Source organism: Callorhinus ursinus, unplaced genomic scaffold (assembly GCF_003265705.2).
Source record: "Callorhinus ursinus isolate GAN/ISIS: 27379988/994484 unplaced genomic scaffold, GSC_fseal_2.0 scaffold3, whole genome shotgun sequence".
Classification (NCBI taxonomy): Eukaryota; Metazoa; Chordata; class Mammalia; order Carnivora; family Otariidae; genus Callorhinus; species Callorhinus ursinus.
Genome location: NW_027397065.1, coordinates 23,690,335 through 23,702,740, shown reverse-complemented (window position 1 = coordinate 23,702,740; position 12,406 = coordinate 23,690,335). Strand labels below are relative to the sequence as shown.

The 12,406-nt window shown below is 38.6% G+C and overlaps 1 protein-coding gene across 1 annotated transcript in view; it reads right to left on the bottom strand.

Annotated features, from left to right (window-relative positions):
- FER (FER tyrosine kinase) overlaps positions 1-5,239 on the bottom strand; it is a 457,408-nt gene extending 452,169 nt beyond the window's left edge. Inside the window, exon 1 of the mRNA XM_073888931.1 lies at positions 5,167-5,239. The gene's annotated coding sequence lies outside the window, so the exon portion shown is untranslated. The remainder of the gene's footprint in view (positions 1-5,166) is intronic.
- Between the last annotated feature and the right edge of the window lie 7,167 nt (positions 5,240-12,406).

Here is a 12,406-nt window from a genome sequence, read left to right as displayed (position 1 = left end):
ATTATTGTAAAATAATAGATTCTAATATACCCAAACATAATTGTAACAAAAATGTAATTCAATTTGCTCCAACAATGATTTATTACATAATGTGTCCCTGGTTTTCTGCTGTATGAATCCTTACTCATAAAGTATCTCTGCTGTCAAGAAGCATAGTATTGTATTTGTGGAAATATCTGTAGTGATAAAACAATGTCTAATAAAGGACAATTCTTAAAACTTATCCAAAAACAAAGTCCATTAAAAACTTAAAAATAAAAAAAAGTAACTTTATCACAGGCTGTTTCTAAAAGAAGTAATAAAACTTTAGAAAAAGAGTTCTGACCTCAGTTCTCTCTCTCTCAAACTGTCAAACTACTGGCACGTAAGGAGATTCAGATACCTTTTTTGGGCACCTTGAAAACTGACAGAGTTCTAAATAATCACCAGGAATCCTGTAGTATGATATACAAAATTAATATGTAATTTATCTTATGCAATCTTTAGAAAGAAGCTCCATGGCATGCTCTGTAAAGAAAATAAACTTGGTATTGCAATGTGCAAAAACCCAGAAGCTATGCTGTTATGGGCTAAATTGCATCTCCCCAAAATCCATATGTTGAAGCCCAGTACCTCAAAATATGACTGAATTAAGAGACAGGCCCATTAAAGAGGTGATTAAGTTAAAATGAGGCCCTAATCCAATCTGACTTGGTGTCCTTATAAGAAGAGGAAATTTGGACATACACAGAGACACCAGGGATGCGTACCCACAGAGGAAAGACTGTGTGAGGACACAGCAAGAAGGCAGCCATCTGCAAGCCAAAGAGAAGGGCCTCAGAAGAAACCAAACCTGCCAACAGCCTGATCTTGGACTTCTAGCCTCCAGAACTGTGAGAAAATAAATTTCTGTTTTTTAAGCTACCCAGTCTGTGGTATTTGGTGATGGCAGCCTTAGCAAACTTAGATATAAGTCAAAGCATTGACTCATACCCATAATGTCAGCTCAATAATATTTTTTATAAAATAAACATTTTAAATATAAAATAATATTTTGAATATATTTTAACATAAACACAATTTTAATATAAAATATAAATATAACACATATTTTAATATAAACACAATCGGGGCACCTGGGTGTCTCAGCCAGTTAAGTGTCTGCCTTCAGCTCAGGTCACCATCCTGGGGTCCTGGGATTGAGCCCCACATCAGGCTCCCTGCTCAGGAGGGAGTCTGCTTCTCCCTCTCCCTCTGCCTTGTTCGTGCTCTCTCTAATAAATATATAAAATCTTTAGAAAAAAATAATAAACACAATATTTTACTATAAAATAATCTTTTTAAAAAAGATTTTATTTATTTATTTGAGAGAGAGGAAGTGAGAGAGAGCAAGCGAGCACAAGCAGTGGGGAGGGGCAAAGGGAGATCATGACCTGAGCTGAAGGCAGACACTTAACCAACTGAGCCACCCAGGGGCCCCAACACAATCTTTTAAGACTTAACACAAATGAAAATAAAACAAAATAGAAAAATAAAATAGAAAAATGAATGTAATAAATATATTTGAAGTATTATTAAAATAATCAAAGCGATAGTGGCATGATACTTGCAATAGGCAATGTCAAAAGATGATAACGTGTCATTAAAGGAAATATATTACATGCAAGCTAAAATCTGACAATGTTAGAAGCTTAGTGTATGGCAGCTTCTGCTGGGATCACACAGCTTAAGTGGACAAAGCAGTTCTCCAACGAAGGGATAGGTGCTAATCACTACCACAGACTACCACTACCAGGAGCTATAGAAAGACTGATTATGGTTCACTAAAAGAGGACAGTGTGGGGATTCTGTATGTTGTTTTCCATTTCAGAACATTAGAACCTTTATATAATTAAAATTTTCCTAAAAGATTGTTTATACTTTTGGAATACACACATGTACATTAGAGATATTTACTATTTGTAGTAGGTTTTATCATGGGGTTTATAATTGGACTTCAGGGAGTCCATGTGCCCTAGAATGGTATGGAAAATTAGAAGATTATGTGATATGGCTGGGTACAATAAGGCACACTTTCCTGGAAAATGTTTGAGTCAAAGCTCTGGCTCTAGAGACAACCTGCCCAGGTGAAATCATAGCTAGGTGATCTTACTCAGGTTATTTAAACTGTGCAATTCAGTTTCCCAATTTGTAACATGAAGATAATAATACAAACAACTTCAAAGCGTTATCTTAAAAGTAAATACACTAATATGTATAAAAACTTAGAATGGTAAGAGTTCACTAAGCATTCACTATTGTTATTTCAATAGCACTCGATTCACAGTTAAATTCAAATGCCAAATAAGGTTACAAGTACTGAATTCAAAGAAATCCTTTTGTGAATCCTTTTTAAAATAAACTTAGACTAATTATATCCATAAGTATTTGTTTTCCGAATCTGGATGTTCATACTAGGCTTCCTACAAACCACAGTGCAGCAATAATGACCATCAATATTATGTGTGTTAAGAAAGATCTACCAGAAACCTTAATAAGCCAGGTTTGATTGGTATGACAAGGCATTTTTTATAAATATTTTCCTTAGAGAGTGAGCCTGAGTTTTTACTGCGTATTTAGTGATGTTAATGAGTGTTCAAATGTAGAAAGAACTCTTTGGTACTTAGTCCATCACTAATTGTATGCAATACCCAGAAATTGCTTTTCCTATAGCAGTCATAGATTGTATTTAGTCACCGATAAAAGTTTTACTTATCTCCTCTTCCCCAATCCTGAGCGAACTACTCACGTGTTCCAAAGGCAGGTAGAGGGAAACATTTTACTTCTTTCTCCTACAGCAAATGCCAGCTTTGCCTCAGAGTCTTCACAGACTCTTCTTGTTAGAGAATACTATCACACACACTATTGAGTTTCAGTAAAAATAAGAAACTGAGTACTTACGTACTCAGATACTTACCAACTGTCTTTATACACACTCACTTAAGTATTATTAAAACACTGTGGGGTAGGCACTAATATTATCAGATGTGAAAAAAAAAAGCAGAGAGGTTAAATATATGATTCGCAGTCTCACAGCTAATTAGTAGGGATATTGTGATTTGAATCCAGGTGATCTAATGATATGCAAAAGTCAGTCATCGCAGCTGCCTGGGTAACTAGGTCTATTGATTCAGAAGAAGAGTGATTTTGAAAGGAAAGAAGCATGACCACTATCTGTGCAAAATGACAAGACAGTAAGGATGATCAGCTCTTTTAAAGTAAAAATGAACATAGCTGATATAAAAATCCCTGTATAGCTTTAAAAATCAGACAAACCTAAGTTTGAGAACATGCTCCACAATTTCCCACCTTGGGGAAACTACCTAAGTCTTAATGAGGATAATAAAAGCACCAACTTCATAGGGTTGTTGCGAGGATAAAATGGCATAATGCACATAAAATGTTTATCATAGTGCCTGGCATTTAATAAATATTCCATAAATGTTAATTACTGTTACTATTATTTTTACTATTGAGCTTCGCACCCTCAAATACCCTTTTTCCTCTGTCTTTGTGATCTAAGTAATTTTTCCTACAATGCTGAGCTGGACTTGAGTCCTACTAATAAAACAGGCAACCAGATATCTTCACTTTCTTCCTGCAATTCTATTTGCCACCCACCATATCTCCACTGATTTAGTGCCAGATTATAGATTTTCATCCACACATTTTAATTTAGAACCTTTCCTTTTATCTGGGTTTGAAGCATATTGTGTTAAATTCCCAAATGAAACCTTTACAGTTTGCTGCAAAGTCCTTATCATGGCTTTCAGAAAACTTACAGTTGTTCTTAGGGGAACAATCATTGCTTTGCATTTCATTATTGAATAGAAAATCTAGAAGAATACCAACTTTTAAATGAAATTATACTCCTGGAAGGGGAGTATAAATGTAAAAAGGAGAGCACCTCATTATCACTCTTTCAAGCTGCTAAAGTGAAACTTGAGTCATTGCATATTCCAACATCAAAAACTCTTGGATACACTAAAGATCATCATTATGCACACAGCAATAAAATGAGGACGTTATTAGAGGGAACCACTAAGAATAAAAGATTGCCAAGACAGATTCCTAAAATGGATAATATAATAAGCTCGTTAACAAGTATTCTGAAATAGCTCTAACACTTTCCAACTGAAACTGAATTCCTTGGGGTTTTTACCTAGTCAGGGGCATCATTTTTTTTTTTTTTTTCTGTTTAAAGTATCCATACCTCCTTGCTGACCCACACAAGAATATTTCTACCTATACCTATCTAAACATAAAGAAACATTTGATTTTGGTACTGGTATTTATCAGAGTACACCTATGAAAATAAATGGAATTAGGCTTCTTCTTAAAGACCCAGGGAACTGACAAAAGCCTTTTGAATGAAGAATAAGCATATGAAGGAGTCACGCTTCACCATCTTGTTAAAATCTTCTAAATTGCCTTCATAAGGCAAAAACTCTTCTAACTGCATAACATCTAAGAATTATTAATAATTCTTAATACACATTTTTTAAAGTAATCTCTATACCTAGCATGGGGCTCGAATTCAGGACCCTGAGATCAAGAGTAATCGGCTCTACTGACCGAGCCACCCAGGCATTCCAATAATTTTTCATAAACCTGGTCATGAAGACTGTTTTGAATCAATAATTGTACATTTAGAAATACACATACCAGTTCATTTTCCTTGCTATTTCCATTTACCTCCTTTTTTGATTACCATTTATTTCTATTTCCTTTTGCGTTCAGTGCTTTGGACTCTATGCCTGCTCATCTTTAATGTTTGTGGTTCTAATGGTGCAGCCTTTTTTCCCCCTCTCCTCCATCGTTGTGTACTTAACAATGTCTGAGCTAATTAACTGAGCTGGCTACGATGTAGGTAGTAGAGCAATTGTTTGATCCTTTCCTTAAGGCTGTTAGCTCTGCTTGGAGAAAGAGGTCCTGGTGCCATATTCAGCCCAATGCTTAGGGAATTGCAGAGACGTAACTTTCAAAATGCTTCCATCACATCAAAGCTTCTACAGCAACAATTAGAAACAAAATCAAGGGAATACACAAGAAATCACTGGAAAAGAATAAAGACAAACTAAGAAATGGTAGGTTTGTTTTTTTTTTCCTTCCGGCCACGCAACAAAGGAGGTGGAATTTGGGGCAAACCTGACCGCGCTGTTCTCCGGGATATTTAGAAATCAGATCTTCCAGAGACAGCGAGTGCATGGAGTGGAATACAGAGGCCAGAGCGTCCCCCTCTCCTCCTCGCCTTCTCACAGGTCCTGCCCCAGCTCGCGGGCTGGAGAGTTTAACTCCCGGCCTGCGCCTCGCGGGGGACTCGGGATAGGCCCAGCCCCAAGGTGGGCGGCTCCCGGCCGGGCCTCCCAGTCCCAACCACAGAGAGGGAGACCCCCCCGCCCCGCCCCGCCCTCCGGCGTCCTAGAGCGGCCGCGGACAGCCCGCGGGGCCGGGAGCCCCGTTGCGGGTCGGGGAACTTCCGCTCCCCGCTCCAGGTCCTTGAGGTGGCGAAACCGCTAGCGTTCTGGGTACTGGCCATTTGAGTCCCCAGATCGGGATGCGACCCTCAGGGGGTGCATTTCCCTTCCACGAGCGGGGTTCCCGCCCGCCTGCCTCCTCTGGAAGGTCTTCCTCTCGACCTCGGCGCTGCCTCCCGCCGGGGACTCCTTCCCACCGCGGAGACAGGCTTCATCTGGGCAGGCCGGCGGGAAAGACCCGGCCGCGGAGGGCGAGCCTGGGGGCCGCCGCCTGGGGTAACCGAGAAGAACCTGGCCCGGGGAGGTGGACAGGGCTGGCTCCCACGCCCGGCGCTGTTGCTCAGGGGTCGCCTGACCTCGGCGGGTTGCTTACCTTGCCTTAGTTTTCTAGACCGCAATACCGGGTTTAATACGTCTCGGGTTTTGTGCAAATTAAATGATAATGAATGTGTATATCAGTAAGTTCTGTTTATTTGTTGAGTGCTTCCTATGGGCCTGGCATTGTTAAAAGTTAACACAGACTCATTCATTGATTCAATAAATGCTTATTGATTACATGCTATGTCAGTACTGGGAGGCACTGAAGATGAATGCCCACCGCGTGGTGAGAAAAACTGTGAGAGTCCCCACCCTTCTGCCCTTCTAAAAATCATTTAAGAATAAGAGGTTGATTGGAGTATGGAAGACAGAACTAATTAAGCACCAAACAAATTATGTAATTACAACTTTGAGAGCTTATAACAGGGAAATACTTACGGGATGGGGATGGAGACGGGGCAGAACAGAAAAGGGAAGACTTTCCTGAGGAAGTACTATTTCAACTGAGACCTGAACGATGAGGAATCAGCCAGACGCAAATGGTATTAATCTAGGCCTAGGGAATCGAATGTGTGAGGAATTGAGCTGGAGGACTCCAGTATTGGCCTAGCACCAAGAGTGGGACTACTCAATGTGTTCTTCTCTGCGCATTATCTTCCGTAGCCCCACAGTAGGGCAGTGAAGCTGGCAGCTAATTTTGGTCCTAATAGTTTTTCCTTACAGCACCATGCAAGTTCTTCCTATCTCCTGTTCGATCAAAACATATTTTTGTAAAAAGCTGGAAAATAGTATATCAGGGTGCCTCGGTGGCTCAGACGGTTAAAGGTCAGCCTTCGGCTCAGGGCATGATCCCAGAATCCTGGGATTGAGACCCGCATGGGGCTCCCTGCTCAGCGGGGAGCTTGCTTCCCCCTCTCCCTCTGCCCCTCCTCCAGCTTGTGCTCTCTCTCTTGCTCACTCACTGTCTCTCAAATAGATAAATAAAATCTTTTAAAAAAAACAGTATATCCTCTATGGTTTCTTGTCTTCTAAATCAAATATAGTAGTCATCTCCTTCTCTGTGGGAGACAAGACCCAGGCCCCCAGTGGATGCCTGAAACCTAATCCTATATGTACACAATGATTTTTCCTATACATACATACTTATGATACAGTTTAATTTATAAATTAGTCATCGTAGGGGCGCCTGGGTGGCTCAGTTGGTTAAGCACTGCCTTTGGCTCAGGTCATGACCCTGGGGTCCTGGGTCTGGCTCCCTACTCAGGGGGGAGCCGGCTTGTCCCTCTCTCTCTGCCCCTCCCCCCGCTTATGCTCTCTCCCATGCTCTCCCTCTCTCTCTCAAATAAAATCTTATTTTTTTAAAGATTTTATCTATTTATTTGACAGAGAGAGACACAGCGAGAGAGGAAACACAAGCAGGGGGAGTGGGAGAGGGAGAAGCAGGCTTCCCGCTGAGCAGCGAGCCCGATGTGGGACTCCATCCCAGGACCTTGGGATCATGACCTGAGCCGAAGGTGGACGCTTAACAACTGAGATACCCAGGTGTCCCTCAAATAAAATCTTTAAAAAAAATTAGTCACAGTAAGAGATTAACAATAACATACTAAAATAGAACAGTTATAACAATGTACTGCAATAAAAGTTATGTGAATGTGGGCTCTCTCTCTCTCGCCCTTAAAGTATCTTGTCCTGTCCTCACCTTTCTTGTGATGCTGTGAGATGGTACCTACGTGATGTGGTGACGCGAGGTGAGGGACGGCGGCTCTGTGACATAGCATTAGGCTACTTGCTGACCTCACAGTGTATCAGAAGGAGGATCATCTGCTTCTGGACCACAGCTGACCACTGGTAAACAAAACCGTGGAAAGAGAAACAGAGGATGAGGGAGGGACTCCTATATAAACAACCAACTTGCTTGAAAAGTTCTCTGTCAAACCAAGGATCCATATTCAATTCCAACTTCTGTTCTGCTGCACCCTTCACTATAGTCTTCAGCTGATGTTGACTTCTTTTGGAACCATGTACTCTTCCTCTCAATTCTCTAATCTGCAAGCTGAAGCATCGCACATAATGAAGCACATTGATTCATAGTATCCCAAATATCTCCTTACCTCCACAAAATGTTTATTTCTTAACCTCTTCCTGCTAGCACAATAGAGTAATAATAGCACTTTAAATAGTTGCAACATTTTTCCCAATCTAACACATAAATTATTTATTGTGCACTGATTCTTTTTCTTCCCACTCAGGAGCCTTTCATCTCCTACTCTTCCACCCCAGATGCCAGCCAGGCATTTCAGAACCATCTGATGGTAACAGGATGGAGACTGATTCAACATCATCCCACCATCTACGTTCTGCCTCTATTCTTTGATTTCCTTTGCTTACTGATGCTCACAACACTGTAATTCTACTTTAGGCACCTTCTATACATTCATGTCCACTACTTTTTTTCTTCTTTCCTGTTTATGATTAGAAAATTACTTTATCAGTTTTATTTGTGAACAAAAGAAATAGATCTAAACGTGAAGATGGTGTAAGCATAGTACTATAGGATACTAGTAATACTAGCTAGTACAGCTAATTGTTCCTGAGTTTTGTTCCCACAATATCGTGTGGATATGTCTTTGATTGTAATTTGCTACATTGTGCTATGACCGGTTGTGTTGTTCTCCACTCATTAATTAGACTTCCTTGAAAATAGACTGAGTGTTTTTGTTTCCATTTGTTTTCACTGTGCTGAATGTACTCACTGATGTATTTTGAATGAAAAAAAGGAATTCATTGTTAAATCAGAGTTTTTAAGTGAAATAAGTATAAATGGGAGGCTAACTTCTACATTGTGAACATGCCTAGAAATTACCTTTAGAATCTCCACACACCTTCATCTATCTTCTTACCCGCTAAATAAATATACTTTCCCTCAAACATTAAAGATAGTAGTAAATGAATTCTTACTCAAGTTTTCTATTGAGTTGGGGGGTGTATGTGTGTATTACTTGTATTTAAACTAAAATAAAGAAAAGGACCAATATGAGAGGTATCAATTCCCCATTTTACCAAAAGAAAACAGTCTCAGATGTTAAAAATAGTAATACTTTCAGAGAAAGACAACCAGTGTTCAAATCCAGTTTCTTCCGATACCAAAACCAGTGTTCTTTCATTCTTTGGTAGAAACTAAACTTTGTATTTTTCTTATGGTTCAAGTAATGTAATTAATGATAGAAAAAATCAGAAATTTCAGATAAGCAAAATAAAAGGAAAAAGAAATAAAATTCATCCAAGATTTCAGCATTCCCAGCCAACCACTATTAACATTTTTGTACATATATACACTGTTACTTACACTTATTTATTTATTTTACAAAAAATGGGACCACACTAACTTTAATCTTTTTTGTTTAACAATATGTGATAACTCCTCTCTCTTTGCTCATTTATTCCAGGGTTTTTCAACCTAGCTTTATTGACATTTGGGGCCAGATATTTTTTTTGTTGTCAGGGGGCTTTCCTGTGCATTGTAGGATATTTAAGAGCATCCCTGACCTTTACCCAGTAGATGCCATTAGTACCACTCCCCACTTCACTGCCCCAACCAAAAATATTTCCAGACATTGCCAAATGTCCCCTGGGGGACTGATTAATTAATATAATAATATGTTAGAATATATAAATTTAATCATTTTTCCTCAATACTATCAACCTAATGGCTATTAGAAAATCAATTGCAAATGCTTTTCTCTTTGATTTACATATATATACACATATATAAAATATATATATATTTAGAAATAGTTAATATCAAATGACTACTATAAATTTTTAAAAATTAGATGTTTAACACTTTTTATTAAACTCTGAAGTAATGTCACCAGACTCAGAGGAATTTTTCATCATTTTAGACTATGCCCTCTTAATGACCCATGGATTTGTTATTGTTTAAAATTTAAAAGGTGATTTTGAATGAACAAAGCAAAAATTATCTCAAAGCAAAGACACAGTAGCATCATAAGAGCATTAGGACTGATAGCCTTTGAGAGGAATGAATTTGCTAAATGAATGATCTTGATAAAGTTTCCATACGCAGATATAATGTATTTGACAGATTTTTTTTATCATTGTAACCTTTTATATTTTTAGTTTCCAAGACTTCTAAAACAAGGATATTCTTTTTTTTTTAAGATTTATTTATTTATTTGAGACAGTGAGAGCGGAGGGGAAGGGCAGAGGGAGAGGGAAAGAGTCTTAAGCAGACTCCACACTAGGCACCGAGCTGCTGATGGGGGCTCAATCTCATGACCCTGTGATCACGACCTAAGCCAAAACCAGGAGTTGGATGCTTAATGGACTCCACCACCCAGGCACCCCTAAAAGAAGGATATTCTTATACTAAAAATTCATAAACATCTTCCAAAGGCTATTAAAAAATTCAGGGGAAGTTTTTAGAGTTTGCTATATTTTACTTTAAAATGTTTTTATTGTTAAATAAAACATGTAAATAGAAAATTGCATGAAACATAAACATGCAGTTTAATGACTAAACTACTGTTAACATCGTGTAATCACCAATTCAGGTCAAGAGGTAAATCAGTGGTAAAGCTCAAGAAGCACCACTTCCACACACATTCCCATCCACAGCATCCTCCCTCTCCTCTCCTCTCTTCCCCCTATCTCTCTTCCTCGCTATTCCCTTCTCTCCTCTTTCTTATTTTGATGGGAAACATTATGTAGAATTTCCTTGTTCTTTTTATTCTTTTACCATCTAAGTGTGCATATACTTACATTAAAGTTTAGTTTCACTCGTTTTTGAAGTTCATATAAATGGAATCAACACTGCGTAGTCTTTTCTCTTTAGACCAACATTATGTTTGTGAGATTCATCTGGGTCATGGCTTCCATTATAATTCACTTATTTGCACTGGTGTATTGTTTTACACTCTATGAATATATCACTACCATTGACAAACATTTAATTGTTTCAGGTTTTTAGCCAAGGACATTCTTAAACATGATGCTGATAATCATATGCACACATTTGTGCTGGGTATAATAGGTAGAAATCGAATTGCTACATCAAAGAGAACACATTCTTCAACTTTATGACATGATAAAAATTGCTTTCCAAAGTGGTTCTACAAATTTATACCCCACCATCAGTGTGTGAGACTTCTCATTTCTCTACATCTTTGCCAATACTTGGTATTTTGAGTCTTTTTTGATATTTAGCCATTCTGGTGGGTTTATGGAGACTTTAATTTGTATTTTCCTATTAATAATGAAGTAGAGTACCTTTTCATGTGTTCATGAAAAGATATGCTCCTTGATAGTATCTGGTCAAGTTTCTTGCCCACTTTTCTTTTTTTTTTTAATATTTTATTTATTTATTTGAGAGAGAGAATGAGATAGAGCAGGAGGGGGGGAGGGTCAGAGGGAGAAGCAGACTCCCCACCCAGCAGGGAGCCCGACACGGGACTCGATCCTGGGACCCAGGATCATGACCTGAGCCGAAAGCAGTCACTCAACCAACTGAGCCACCCAGGCACCCTTGCCCACTTTTCTATTGAGTTTTCCTTCAATCTTTTTCCTGATATTTTGTAGGAAGTATTTTCTCAGTTGGTTATTTGTTTCACTCTGTGACTTCTTTACTTTTTAATTCTCAACTTTTCCAGGTAGTTTGTATTAGGTGTATCTTTTATCTCATATTTAATTAGATTTTGTTTCATAATCTTTTTGAGGGTCATTTTGTTTCCATAGGTAAATTTATTGATATAATAGACATTCCTTCTGATGTTTTCTAATTTCTGTTTTCCTGTATATGATCTCTATATTTTTATATTTGTATTTTATATTTTATGTGTGTGTTTCTTCTGAACATGTAAAAAATTTGCATTTTAGGTTGTTTTTAGGCTAAAATTTACCATAATTTTATATAATATACTTTATTTTCTATTTCTTTTTACTTTACATACACTCCCAACCATGAGCAATATCTCCCTTTTTCCAATCCCTACCCTCTAAAACCTGAGTTTAATTAACTGAATTATTTTTCTGCATTTTCTAATATTTACTTTTTTATTTTTATTTTTTATTTTTATTTTTTTTTAAGATTTTATTTATTTATTTGACAGAGAGAGAGACAGCGAGAGAGGGAACACAAGCAGGGGGAGTGGGAGAGGGAGAAGCAGGCTTCCCACGGAGCAGGGAGCCCGATGTGGGGCTCGATCCCAGGACCCTGAGATCATGACCTGAGCCGAAGGCAGTCGCTTAACCAACTGAGCCACTCAGGCGCCCTATTTACTTTTTTTCAAAGATTTTATTTATTTGAGAGAAAGAGAGCACGAGTGAGAGAGAGAGCCATGAGTGGGGAGGAGGGACAGAGAGAGAGGGAGAAGCAGGCTCCCCACTGAGCAGGGAGCCCAAGGCTGGGCCTGATCCCAGGATGCAGGGATCACAACCTGAGCCAAAGGCAGATGCTTAACCAACTGAGCCACCCAGGTGCCCCTCTAATGTTTACTTTTATATCTTGAAATGTGGTTGTAAATTTATGACTTGATCTGTCAACTTTAAAACCTGACTTCATAACCTTCGTTGCA